Genomic DNA, 13,524 nt, shown 5'->3' with positions numbered 1-13,524 from the left:
GAGTAGCTTGTTTCGAGTAAGAGAGATTGTGTGATGGGGTCGAGAGATAGTTTGGGAGAAGTGTAGAGAGCGCGGGGAGAGTTCAGTGAAAGAGCAAGAGGGATGGGGAGAGAGGGAGAGGGGTATGACTGTATAGGAAGAGAAAGAAGCGTGTAGACAGAGAAATAGAGAGAGGGCACGAGGGGTAGATAGCGAGAGTGAGATGTGGATAAAGGGAGAGAGAAAGCTACGGGATATACAGAGAGAGAGAGGAGTAGAGACAGAGTGAGTGGGGGTACAAAGAGAAATAGATGGGGTGGTGGACGGGCGGGAAAGAGTGTGAGTTAAATTTGTGCAGGGAGAGAGTGATCGGGAGACGAATGAGAATGGGAGTGGAGTAAAGATAGAGTGCATGGAGTACAGACGGAAAGAGAGGAAGTTGGTAGAAAGAAACAGAGTGGGAGGGGGCTGGAGAGAGTGAGACAGAGTGCGGAGGAGTGGTGAGAGAGAATGAGGGAGGGGTCGTGGCAGATATATATTGGGTTGGGGAATAGTGTGAAAGTGTGTGGGAGCGGATGAGAGAGTGGAGTGTTTTAAACATCGAGCGTGGGGGAGTGGACAGAGAGAAGGAGGTGTTGAGACAGAGAGACTGGAAGGTGGTATGGAGAGAGAGTGAGGGAGAGAGAGAGAGAATTGCAGGGGCATAGATAGAGACAGCGAGAGAGAGGGAGGTGGAAGAGAGAGAGAGTGAGAGAGAAGGAGGGGCATTGAAAGAGGGAGCCAGAGGAGGGTGTAGAGAGCGAGAGAGAGATAGTTGGGGCATGGTAGAGAATGAGAGGAGGGAGTGGGTACAGCGATAAAGAGAGGGAGGGGTAAAGACAGAGAGGGAGTGGGCGTAGAGAGACTGAGAATAGTAAGTTGTGGAGAGAGAGAGAGAGACAGAGTGTGGTGGGGGTAAAGAGAGAAATAATTGCAGGGAGATAGAGAGGGAGGTGGTAAAAACAGAGAGTGAGTTTGAGAGGGTAGAGGAGGCAAGGTGAGGAGGGGTAGAGAGAGAGTGGGATGTGTAGAGTGAGAGACATTGTGGGAGGAGTTAGAGATACAGTATGGGAGGAGGTGGAGAGAGTGAGTGCGAGATGGGTAGAGGGAGAGCGAGACTGGGGAGTGTTGAGAGAGTGAGAGAGAGGGTTAGGGATAGAGAGTGGTATTGCCGTATATGGATATGTATTGGCAGGATTGGTAGAAAGGGAGAGAGAGGAAGTCAGTGTCGTGGTGTTGAGTGGGAAGACGTAGTGAGAGATGGAGAAGGATAGTGAAAGAAGGAGGGGGTTGAGGGAGAGAGTTAAAGAGAGAATGGAAGGGTGGAAGAGTGAGAGTGTGGGAGGTGGTACAGAGAGGCGTACAGAGAGAGTGGGGAAGACAAAAAGAGACAGTGGGTAGGGTGCCGAGAGAGTGGGAGGGGATAGACAGAGAGCGGGAGAATAAGAGGCCGTTTGAGACAGAGCGCGGGGTGCAGAGAGAGTGGGAGACGGGCAGAGGGAGAGATAGAGTGGGAGTGGGAGTGGGTGGAGAGAGAGTGAGTGTGAGGAGGAGAGAGCGCAATGTGGGGAGGGAGTAGAGACAGAGAGAGAAGTGTGGTAGAGTTAGTGTCTGTGGGAGTGGAGTGGGGATTGGAGTGTGAAAGGAGTAGGGACGGAGTTAGGGTGCAGGATAAAGAAAGAGAATGCGACGGGTTTGGAGAGACAGTGCAGGGAGGGAGTAGAGAGACCATGGGAGAGGGGTAGAGGGAGAGCGAGAGTGTGAGGTCTAAAGAGAGTGTGAGTAGAAGAGAGTAGACAGAGAGAAAGAAGAACAGCCTAAAAGTGATAAGGAGAGAGGGAGGATGGTAGGGAAAGCAAGACTGGGTGCCAAAGAAAGATTCAGACGGAGAGTGCAGTGAGGGTGCTGGGAGTGAATGCGAGGAATGGTGCTAGAGACAGTTGGATGGCAGGATAGAGAGAGTGAATCGGGTCGGAGATGTGCACAGAGAGAAATGCGTGGGTCGACAGACTGGTGGGAGGGTGGCACAGTGACAGAGAGAATTAAAGACGGAAACGGCAACAGATAGAGAGAGAGGGAGGGAGTGGAGGGCGAAAGAGGGAGAGACAGAGTGGGAGGGTGGGAGATACAGAGAGATTCAGGGTGTACAGAAACAGATAGAGAGAGAATGGGAGTGGATAGAGCGAGAATGGGTGGCTGTAGAGAGAGAGAGAGAGAGGAAGGGTATAGAGAGAAAGAGTGCGAGAGAGCTCGACAGAAAGCCTGTGAGGGGTGAAAGGAAGAGTGAGGAATGTGTGGTGAGACAGAGTGGGATTGGGGTATAGAGACAGGGAGAGGGGTAGGGGTAGGAGAGAGAGTGGGAGTGGGATACGGTCAGAAGGGAGAGAGGGATAGATAGAATTTAGATAGAGAGTGACAGGGAGAGAGAGTGGTGGGTAGTGAGAGAGAGGTGGAGAGGGGTAGAGAGAGACAGAGGGAGGAGGTTTGAGGGAGACAGTTGGGGTACAGAAATATACATTGAGATTGGGAAGGTCAAGACAAATAGAGGCACGGGTGGGGTGGAGAGAGAGAGAGTGGGAGTGGTTTGAGGGAAAGGGTGTGAACGAGGTAGACAGGGATGGGGTGGTGTAGAGACAGAGTGTTGGGGGTTAAAAAGAGAACGGGGAGATAGCGGGGGTGGTGTAGATAGATACAGACTGGGATAGATAAAGGAAGTGAGAGTTTGGTGTACAGAGAGATAGAGAGAGTGAAGTAGAGTGAGGGAGAATTTAGAGAGAGAGAGTCAGAGGGAATTAGAGGGAGGGAAAAGGTGGGAGAGGGTACAGAGAGAGGTAGAGAGAGATTGGGAGAGGGTAGAGAAAGTGACAGAGTTTGGGTCTCGAGAGAGAGCGCAAACAGTGAGATAGAGGGAGGGGTTTATGGAGAGATAGAGGGAGGGGTTAGCGCGAGAGAACAAGAATGAGGGAGGAGTAAGAGTGGGGGTGTAGAGAGAGTGTGGGACAGACGAGAGAGAGACAGTGATGCGGTGGAGTGCGCGAATGCGAGGAGTGAAACAGAGACCAAGAGCATGAGTGAGAGGGATATCGCGGGACTGGTGTTGTTGGAGCGTTTGCTAAAGAGAGAGTTTCGGGGAGTGAGGGTGTGTCGGAGACACACAGAGAGTAAAGAGAGAGAGGAAGAAGATTGAGAGACAGTGGGACGAGGGTAGAGGAAGATAGAATGGATCAAAAGTGGGTGAATGGAAAAGAGTGTGTGGGCGGGGTTAGAGAAACACCGAGAATTTGGGTGAAGAGAGAGAGAGTTGAAGGACGGAGAGAGACAGTGAGAGAGGTTGTGGGGAGAGAGTGAGTTGGAAGTGTGTGGAGGGAGAGGGGGGTTGTGGAGAGAGATAAGTCGTTAGAGATAAAGACAGAGCGGGTCGGAGGGGTCAGAGAGCGATTGTGAGGCGTTAGACAGAGAAAAAAGGAGGGGTTAAAGAGAGTTAGAGGTTGATTGTCTGGTAGAGAGAGGCAGAGAGAGAGAGACAGAACGGGGGAAGAGAGAGCAAGTGGGAGGGAGATGGAGGGGTAGAGATAGAGATAAAGTGGGATGTGGTAGAGAGAGAATGATTGTGAGGGAGGCGAGAGAGGCTTGGGGAGGTGGTAGAGAGAGCATGAAAGGGAATAGAGAAAGAGAGTGGGAGTGTAGATAAGTACAAGAAACAACGAGAGCTATTGGGGGTAGAGAGAGTGAGAGTGAGAGTGGGAGTGGTGCCGACAGAGAGGGTGTGTAGAGACAGGGAGAAAGGGAGTCGAAATAGCGCTGGAGAGAGAGTAGGAGAGGGATAGAGTGACCGAGAGATTGGGTGGTGTATAAGGGAGAGAGAGTTGGAAGGGGATAGAGGCAGAGTGTGAGTGGGATAGAGAGTGAGAGTGGGAGGTGGCTAGACCGAGAGAAAACGTGGGTGTATGCAGAGAGAGAAGGAGGTGGTCCACAGAGATAGAGGGTGGATTGGGAATGAGAGTGCGAGACAGAGACATAGAGAGAACGGGACGAATAGAGGGAGAGAGAGGGTGGTGCAGAGAGAGCGAAAAAGTGGGAGTAAGGGAGAAACAGAGAGTGAGGGAATAGAGAGAGGGAGATGTGAGGAGTGTGTAGAGAGAAAGAGTGGAGGGTGTAGAGTGAGAGAATAATGGATTGGAATCAGGGAGAGTGTGGGAGCATGATATCGAGAGAGTGGGGCAGGTGTGGAGAGAGACTGCAGGTGAGGGTGTGGAGAGAGAATGGGAGAGAGGTAGAGGGAGACGGAGATGGAGAGATGTAGAGAAAGTGTGTGGCAGGGATAGACAGAGACATAGAAGGTGGAGCTAGAAAGAGAGATGGAGAGGGCGTGGAGGATAGGAAGAGTGAGAGTGGGGGCAGACAAAAAGACAGAGACAGAGTGGGTGAGGGTATAGTGAGAGAATGAATGTGACTGTGATAGCGAGTGGCATGGCAGGAGAGAGAGTGGGGAGGAAGAGTTATAGAGAGAAAACAAAGAACGAGGGAGAGAGTGATCGGGTAGAGAGAGAGAGTGGGAAAGGGTAGACAGAGTGACAGAAAACGTTTTAGACAGCGAAAGGGAGGATGGGTGGTTGAGAGAGTGTGGGAAGTTATAGATAGAGAGAGGAAGAGGGAAAGATAGAGACTGGGAAGGGTTAGAGGGAGAAAGTAGGAGAGAGAATGGAAAGGTGTAAGAAAGAGAAAATGGGAGAGGGTACAGGGAGTGTTGGAGTGAGCGTTAGAGGGGGTAGACAAAGAGAGAGTGGGATTGGTATCGAGAGGAAGGAATGCAGGGGCAGAGAGAGTGGGCGAGTGGGGCAGTGAGCGAGAGAGAGTGGGAGGGAAATAGAGATAGAATCTTCGAGGTGGGAAGAGAGATGGAATAGGTAGACAGACAGAGTGGCAGTGATGTGCAGAAGAGTGTGCGGGGCTGTGAACAGAGAAAAAGAGAGGGAGTGGGGGAGAGGGAGAGAGTGTGGGGAGAGAGAGAATGCATTGTGGCAGGGATAGAGAGAGTTAGGGAGGGACAGTGGGAGGAGGTTGTGAGGCGAGAGAGTGAGAGGGATGTAGAGAAAGAGTGAGGGAATAAAGAGAGAGAGTGGAATGGGATAGAGAGAGAGAAAGAGACAAATTGGGAAAGTGAAGATAGAGGGAATGTGAGGAAGGGGAGAGACAGAGATTCGGAAGATATGTAGAGAGTGAGAGTGAGGTGGGAGAGTGAGAGAGTGTGTGGGGAAGAGAGTGTGTGGAGGCGAGCGATAGAGTGAATGGACGTATGGTAGAGAGAGGGTGGGAAGTTGTAGGGAGAAAGTGGGAGGACATGGAGAGAGATATGGTTGTGGGAGGGAATAGAGAGAGAAAGTTAGGGTGCGTTGTGAGAGAGAGTGTAACAGGGGAAGGAAGGTGAGAGAGTGGCAGAATGTATGTAGAGTGACAGAGCTTGCGAGAAAGTAGAGAGAGGGAGAAGCGCAGAGTGAGAGAGTGTGGTTGGGTGGTAAAACGAGAGATGGTCGTAGATAGTGTCAGAGTGGCAGAGAGTTACTTGTGTGCAGTGGGAGATGGAGTGGGTGGGAACACGAGAAAGAGAGAAAGAGTCTGTAGCGAGAGGGATGGAAAGAGAGACAGAGCTTGGTAGTAGACAGAAAGAGAGAGCGGGTGAGAGAGAGATGTTGTGTGGGTGGTGGTAGGGGATTGGGGAGTAGCGATAGAGTATGGGATTGTTAAAGAAGAAGTGAGAGGCAAATAGACGAAGTGATGTAAAACACAGAGTCGGGTAGAGAGAGATTCGGCGGAGTATACAGAGATTGACGGTTTGAAAGAGTGAAAGAGTGAGGTGGTAGAGAGCGTGTGGGAAGGATTATAGCGAAAGAGAGTTGGATAAGTTACAGAGACAGATAGGGATAGAGGGAGAGGGGCTAGAGAGAGAATGGGGTGTGTAGAGAAGGAGTAAGAGGGGTAGAGAGAGAGACGTGCAGAGACAGAAAGAGGAAGTGGAGAGAAAGAGAAAGGAGGATGGTGTCGAGGGAGACAGAGAGAGTGGGATGGGTAGAGGGAATGATTGGTTGCATAGAAGATAGAGACAGAATTGGGGGTGTATAGGGAGACAGTCGGAGGGTGTAGAGACAGCGCGAGAGGCAGGGCGATTAGAGAGAGACTGGGAGTTATTTGAGGGATGGGAACGAAGCAGAGAGAAATGGCGTCGTGAGAGAAGGTGCTGTGGGTGAAAGAGACGAAGACGATGATAATGGTGTGGATTAGAAAGTGACAATGAGAGGAGGGAATACAGGGACAGAGAAGGAGGGATGGAGAGAGATTAATAAAGTTGTAGACAGAGAATGGGGTAATAAAGACAGTGAGAGGAGACGGGGAAAGACAGACACAGAGACAACGTGGGAGGGTGAAGACAGAGTGTGAGGAAAGGGAAAGATAGAGAGGTGGGGAAGTAAAGGCGCTGAGAGTGAGGCAGTGTGTAGGGGAGAGAGAGTGTGTGGAGGGGAAGGATCGAATAAATGGTCGTGGTGTAGAGAGAGTGTGGGAAGGGGTCTGGAGAGAGTGTGGGCGGGTGTCGAGAGAGAGAGATATTGGTGGGAAGGGCGTAGAGAGAGAGAGTTTGGGTGTGATGTGAGAGTGCGGGAGTAGAAAGTGAAAGAAAAAGTGAGAGAATGAGTGTGGAGAGAGATGGTTGGGGAGAGAGAGACATAGCTTGGGAGTGGGTAGAGAGAGAGCGAGGGAGAGGGTTTCGAGTGAGACAGAGAGTTGAGTGTGTGGACAGAAAGAGTGGCTGGGAGGGTGATGCGTTTGTGAGAGCGAGCATGAGTGAAGGGTAGCCAGACAAAAAGCCTGCGAGGGGAAAATAGAGAGAGATTGAGATTTTGTGAGTGGTAGAGGGAGAAAGCGTGGGTGTAGAAAGAGACAGTGTGAGGTTATTTAAAAAAAGGAGTGAAAAGCAGATATTGGGATTGGTGTAGATAGATAGAGTGTGTGGGAGGGGAAGATTCACACAGACTATTGAGAGATTGAGAGATTGAAAATGAGAGAGTGAATTGACAGAGAGTGGTCAGGATTATAGAGAACTTGAGAGAAGGGAGGGGATAAAGAGAAAGATAGAGAGACAGTTGGGGAAGGGAGAGAGTGGAGGTGTAGAGTGTCAGTGGGAGCGGATAAAGAGAGGGAGGGATGGAGAGAAAGAGAGAGTATGAGATTGCAGATGGTGAGACAGACAGAGAGAGTGGTAGGGGCACAGAGAGTGACAGGTAGAATGTAGAGACAGACAATGAGGCGTGTATGGAGAGAGAGTGGGCAAGATTAGAGAAATAGAGAGAGGCATGGGAAACAAAGAGAGAGTGGGAGGGGGTGGAGAGTGTGGGATTTTATTGAGGGAGTAGGAAGAGGAGGAGAGGTGAGAGATGGAAGGAGAGAGTGCGAGTGAGTTAAATTGTGAAAAAGGAAGATAGTGGGTGTCGTGTAGATAGGTAGATCGTGGGGTAGAGGGATAAAGAAAGAGTGGGAGGGTACAGAGAGATAGAGAGAGTGGAAGAAAGAGGGAAGAGGTTGGACAGAGTGGGAGGGGATTAGAGGGAGAGAGAGGGACAGAGGCAGAGGAGGTATGTAGGGAAATTATGAATGGAGAGTGTCGAAAAAGGAAGAGACTGCGGTATTCAGAGAAAAAAACAGTGGGGGATAGACAGAAAGGGTGGAGGTGTAGAGAAAGAGTGCAGAGGAGTGGAGAGAGAGTGGGAGAGAGGTTGAGGGAGCGAAAGTGGGAGGTGGTCAGCTATAGCGAGAGTGGGGGGGCAGGGGATAGACAGAGAGCAGAAACGAGTTCGAGAGATTAGGTTGGGGATAGAGAGAGAGAGAAAAGGAGGGAGGGTCGGCGGTAAAGAACATAGAACATAGAACAATACAGCACAGAACAGGCCCTTCGGCCCACGATGTTGTGCCGAACTTCTAACCTAGATTAAGCACCCATCCATGTACCTATCCAAATGCCGCTTAAAGGTCGCCAATGATTCTGACTCTACCACTCCCACGGGCAGCGCATTCCATGCCCCCACCACTCTCTGGGTAAAGAACCCACCCCTGACATCTCCCCTATACCTTCCATCCTTCACCTTAAATTTATGTCCCCTTGTAACACTCTGTTGTACCCGGGGAAAAAGTTTCTGACTGTCTACTCTATCTATTCCTCTGATCATCTTATAAACCTCTATCAAGTCACCCCTCATCCTTCGCCGTTCCAACGAGAAAAGGCCGAGAACTCTCAACCTACCCTCGTACGACCTACTCTCCATTCCAGGCAACATCCTGGTAAATCTTCTCTGCACCCTCTCCAAAGCTTCCACTTCTTTCCTAAAGTGAGGCGACCAGAACTGCACACAGTACTCCAAATGTGGCCTAACCAAAGTCATGTACAGCTGCAACATCACTTCACGACTCTTGAATTCAATCCCTCTGCTAATGAACGATAATACACCATAGGCCTTCTTACAAACTCTATCCACCTGAGTGGCAACCTTCAAAGATCTATGTACATAGACCCCAAGATCCCTCTGTTCCTCCATCTGACTAAGAACCCTACAATTAATCCTGTATTCCGCATTCTTAATTGTTTTTCCAAAATGGACAACCTCACACTTGGCAGGGTTGAACTCCATCTGCCACTCCTCAGCCCAGCTCTGCATCATATCTAAGTCCCTCTGCAGCCGACAACAGCCCTCCTCACTGTCCACACCTCCACCTATCTTCGTATCATCTGCAAATTTACTGACCCACCCTTCGACTCCCTCATCTAAGTCATTAATAAAAATTACAAACAGCAGAGGACCCAGAACTGATCCCTGAGGAACTCCACTTGTAACTGGCTCATTTTTCACTCTACATTCTGCTTTGGGCTGTCAGCAGCAAGGCAGCTCCGGGCCATTTTGATGACTGTCAGTGAGTGAGCATTTCTCTTGGATCCTCCTCATCTGCGGCAGTGGTGGCTCAGATATTGCAGTAAAGAAACAGACGCCAGTTTTGCATTGGACATTCTGCAGGATTGCTGCTATAAGAATTCTGAACACCATACAGGCTGCACTCAAGAGAACTCATATTATTTACCAGAAGGAAGTATCTCCAGTGTCAATTTATTCCTTTGCGGCCAGCTCAGCATCTTTCTATTTCGCAGGTAAGAGACCTTCGGAGAAAATCCGCAAATGAAGTTGCGAACTTCCTGCCGTGTAATTAACTCCTTCCATCGCAAGTGATTGACACTGAGCAGAAGAGCAAATGGACTCTGCTCTCACCCAGCACAGCTTACACGTAGAAACAAAGTTGTCCACCAATGGAGTCAGCCCGGTTCCTTTTTACAGGAGAAACAGCAGCGTCAGGGAGCAGAGAGACAGAATGGGAAGCAGAGACTGTGGAAAAACATTGCTGCTTGGAATATCTGGAGCAATGATGGAATTTAAACTGAGAAAAAGTCATCTGCTCGCAAAGTGGGCAGTGCAAACAGGCTGGGGGTCCTTGTTCGTGGGATGTATTTTCTTTTGAGTTTTCAGTGGTTTAGATATACCGTTCAAATTCCGGAGGGACCCATATATCCTGTCTGCACTTCTGCAAAAATGTTCGCTCGATCATCTCAAAAAGTGACGTCGGTCTGCCTGAAGTCAGGATGGGGAAGAGCTAAAATTGCAGTAAATCGACAAAAGGAAGCACATTGAAAGTTAAAACGTGTGTTACGGATTGTGCACTGTGTCAATCCGACTCTAAATGAATCTTTCAGCTGCATTATTGTTCAGTTCTGCACGTGAGACTTCAGTAAGTGGGGAAGTGAAGTGATTGTCGACAGCGCTGAACAGGTTGATGTGAATGGTGTAGTGTATGCGCAATGTCAGTTGTGAAGGTAGATTGGAAAATTGGGTCAGGTCCTGGAGAAAAGAAAGCTGAAAGCTGGTCTTCCCTTACCACAGCAAGAGGTGAAAAACCTGCACCCTCACCAGCTCCCTCACCTCTGTCGATTGCCCCATAGATACCTTCCACATCTGGCACAGTTTACTGCATATGCCAACACCTCTTCTACTGTTTGTGTTGTTCTCGTTGTGGTCTCCTTGACTTTGGGGAGACAGGATGCTATTACGCAGAGAGTTGCAGAAAAACCTATGGAAAACATGCACCAAATAATCCACTGTACTGTAAACGACTGCTTCATCTTCTGCTCGCATTCCTTCAAAGACATGCATGTCGTGGGCCTCCTCCACCATCAAATACAAGTTGTACGGTGAGCTGAGGAAGACTACCTCATCTTCTTCTTTGGGACCATCCAACAACTCGGCATCAACATTAACTTCTCCAGTTTCCTTCTCTCCCCTCCTCTCCCCACATCGCAGATCAAAACCACCAACTCGGTACCATCCCTCTTGAACTGTCCTTGCTGTCAATTTTCATTCCCACCTATCATCTCTACACTCTTCTCCGACCTATCACTGTCTCCCCTCAATCTGCATCTACTGATTGACTTCCTAGTTCCTTGATCCCAACTCCACACTCACTCTAGCTGCACCCACCTTCCTATTTGTCTCTCAGTCCCCACCCACCCACCCATTCGTGACGAAGGACTAATGTCTGAAACGTCGATTTTCCTGTTCCCGACGTTGCCTGTCCAGCTGTGCTTTTCCAGCTCTCCACTATTTTAATCTGCATGACCTTTTCCATGTCATGAATGTTCTAGACCGAGAAAATAATGATGTCAAAATTCTCCAACGCCAGAAACGATCCAGACCACCTGGGCAGAAATTGAAAGTCACGAGGAAAATAATTAGATATGACACGCGGAAAAATATGTTTGCAAAGGGAGTGGTGCATGTTCGTAAATCACTGTCTGAGAGTGACAAAGAGTAAGATTCCATGTATGCAAAAGGGAATTCAATGTCAGCCTGAAAAGGAACAATGATCAGATTTACGTGGAGAGAGCAATAAAATGACAGCAGATAGACGGTTGGCTGCCCACCCTCCTTGTGCGCAGTGACGCACTTTGTGATTCTGAACGAAATCGCATTTGGTCCTACAGAATATGGGACATTTGACAACGCGTATATTCTGCCCAAAAGCAATGAAGGAGTTATCACTTCATTATCAATGTTACATGCTACATGAAGATGGAAAACTAAGTATTTTTCTGAATGACTGAGAGCTTTCTTTACAGTTATTAACTCGGGTGAGCGGAGTGGTGCATTTTGAGCTTAAATGTATGCAAACCAGCGGTCAATGTATCAAAGCCCTCTCCTCCTGTGTGGCAGTTCCACCAGCAATACAATTTGCTGTGCTTCCAGTAAGTCGATGAGATGTGCACAGGGGAGGTGATACGCCTGTGAATGCCTTAATACCATTCTTTTGTTCTGTATTTGTTTGCTTTGACCGAAATTATGCAACCTCTCTGAGATGGGAATAAAGTCGTGAAATTGTAAAAAAAAACTCAGTTGTGATGTGTTTTAATCCCTGCTATAATTTCCCACTCTGTTTCACACAGCAACGTCCTCCCAGCCGATTAAATTTAACAAATATAGGACTGAACCAGATCAATGTCCACAATAGGATTTTACCAACACAGTATGACATTCAGTCTCACCGTTAATATGGAAAATTCCTTTTTGGCTCTGTCATTCTGAACGAAATCGCATTTGGTCCAACAGAATGTGGGACATTTAACAACGTGTATATTCTGCCCAAAAGCAAAGAAGGATTAATGCCTGTACTGTCTCGCTCGATCTCTACTCCTCTGCCTCTCGAAACAACGTCTCCTTCTGTCAGTCTGTGTTTTTTTTTCCATTCTCACACTCCCATATTTTCCCCAGACTGCAATTCATTGTTTGAACTCCTCTCTCCTCGACCCATGCCCCTCCTGCCTCATTGATTCAGCTCTAAATTTGTTTCTGGGGAGACTGATACGAGACTGTTCGTCACAGGGTGGATTCAGGACAGAGACAACAACCGAGACAACGAGAGACAAAGAATGCGTGAGAGGTAACGCGGACGAGGTTTCATTAGCATTTTCCCGATATTGACCAGTACATTCGGCCATTTATGCACAATAGTTCTTGAAATTCACCAAGGAAATCCATCATGTATATCAGAAATAAAAATATCTAATCAGAACAGTTGATGAACTTTAAGCCAGTCGCAGAATCACGTGTGAGTGACATGTAAAACTGTAAATTCCTGTCGTTGGAAAGGAATTCCATTGAATGGTCCAGTACCACGTGACCCGTGACCAACCATATTCATGTCCCAGAGGCAAGCTCATGCTCTATGAGGTCACGTTGCAGTTGGAAGCCCCGGGGACAGTTTATGAAATAAACTTCCCTGAGGTTCAGGCTGGCGTGCAACGGGAAGCATTGATTGTTAATCCCAACATCAGCTCACATGGGGACATATCTCTACATTAAACAGACTGGAGGCAAACTTGCCTTCCTTCTACTTAAAATTGAAAACCTTTTACCCGATATCCCTCATGTAGGTTTGGGAGCACTTATTCCAGATGTTGGCTAATGATTTCTGTGGACACTTACATAAAGTTTAACATGGTGAGAAACAATGCTGGCAAGATGGATACCCATTGGAAGTTTAGCCCAGAGCCTGAAATGCTCGACCAATAGTTAAAGCAGTGCTGTAAATCTAGCCTGATTACAGTAGAGAAAGACTCCATAAGGCGAGGTTTGTCCGTGTTTCTAATAAAGACACAAGTGCGATGACAATTGAAACTAAGGAAATGACAGACAAATTGCAGAAATGCTTTGAATGTAATCACAGAAAAGGTCGTTTCCTGGTGACATGGATGAGTTTGCTGGGACTGGGATCAAGCTGTCGCCATCTCTCCACAATAGAAGTCTCAGCCTGTATTTTGGAACAGTAAAGCTGATAGAGGAGAATTGCTATTTCAGTAACTGCAGTCTGAAGCTGAAAATTGCTGACACCCAGGCTTCAGAATCTTACAGAACCTTTTTGCACCTCAGATCTATGGTGCATTTCGTCAGCACATTAAGCTGTACACCAAAATATTAGTGACTTACTCTGGTTCCTTTCGTAAGAATGAGTATTAGACCACTCAAGGTGCATGTTCAGAATGACTTCGACACACTGAGTTTGTCAGATGTTTGGAGCTCTTTTGGACATTCAGCAGTGTAAAGTGAATGATTTGATATCTTTAAATCTGAGATAGACAGTTTGTCTTGCAGAGGAGACAGTCACACTCCGTAGATTAACTGTTTCAAATCAGTCAGTGGTCAGAGACAGAAGGGTGTGACTGTGAGTGAGGCAGATAGAGGGAAGCAGAGGGTAGTACTGAAGGTGTCTCAGGCCTTCAGCTGAACACGTCTGAGGTACTTGCTCCCTGTGTGATTAACATAGCAAATAGAACAGTCCAGTGCAGAACAAGCCCTTCGGCCCTCAATGTTGCACTGACTTGTGAACTGATCCATGCTCATCCGCCTACACTATCCCAGCCTCGTC

This window comes from Chiloscyllium punctatum, chromosome 28 (genome assembly GCF_047496795.1).
Source record: "Chiloscyllium punctatum isolate Juve2018m chromosome 28, sChiPun1.3, whole genome shotgun sequence".
In the NCBI taxonomy this organism is placed as follows: Eukaryota; Metazoa; Chordata; class Chondrichthyes; order Orectolobiformes; family Hemiscylliidae; genus Chiloscyllium; species Chiloscyllium punctatum.
This window is presented reverse-complemented; position numbering follows the sequence as displayed.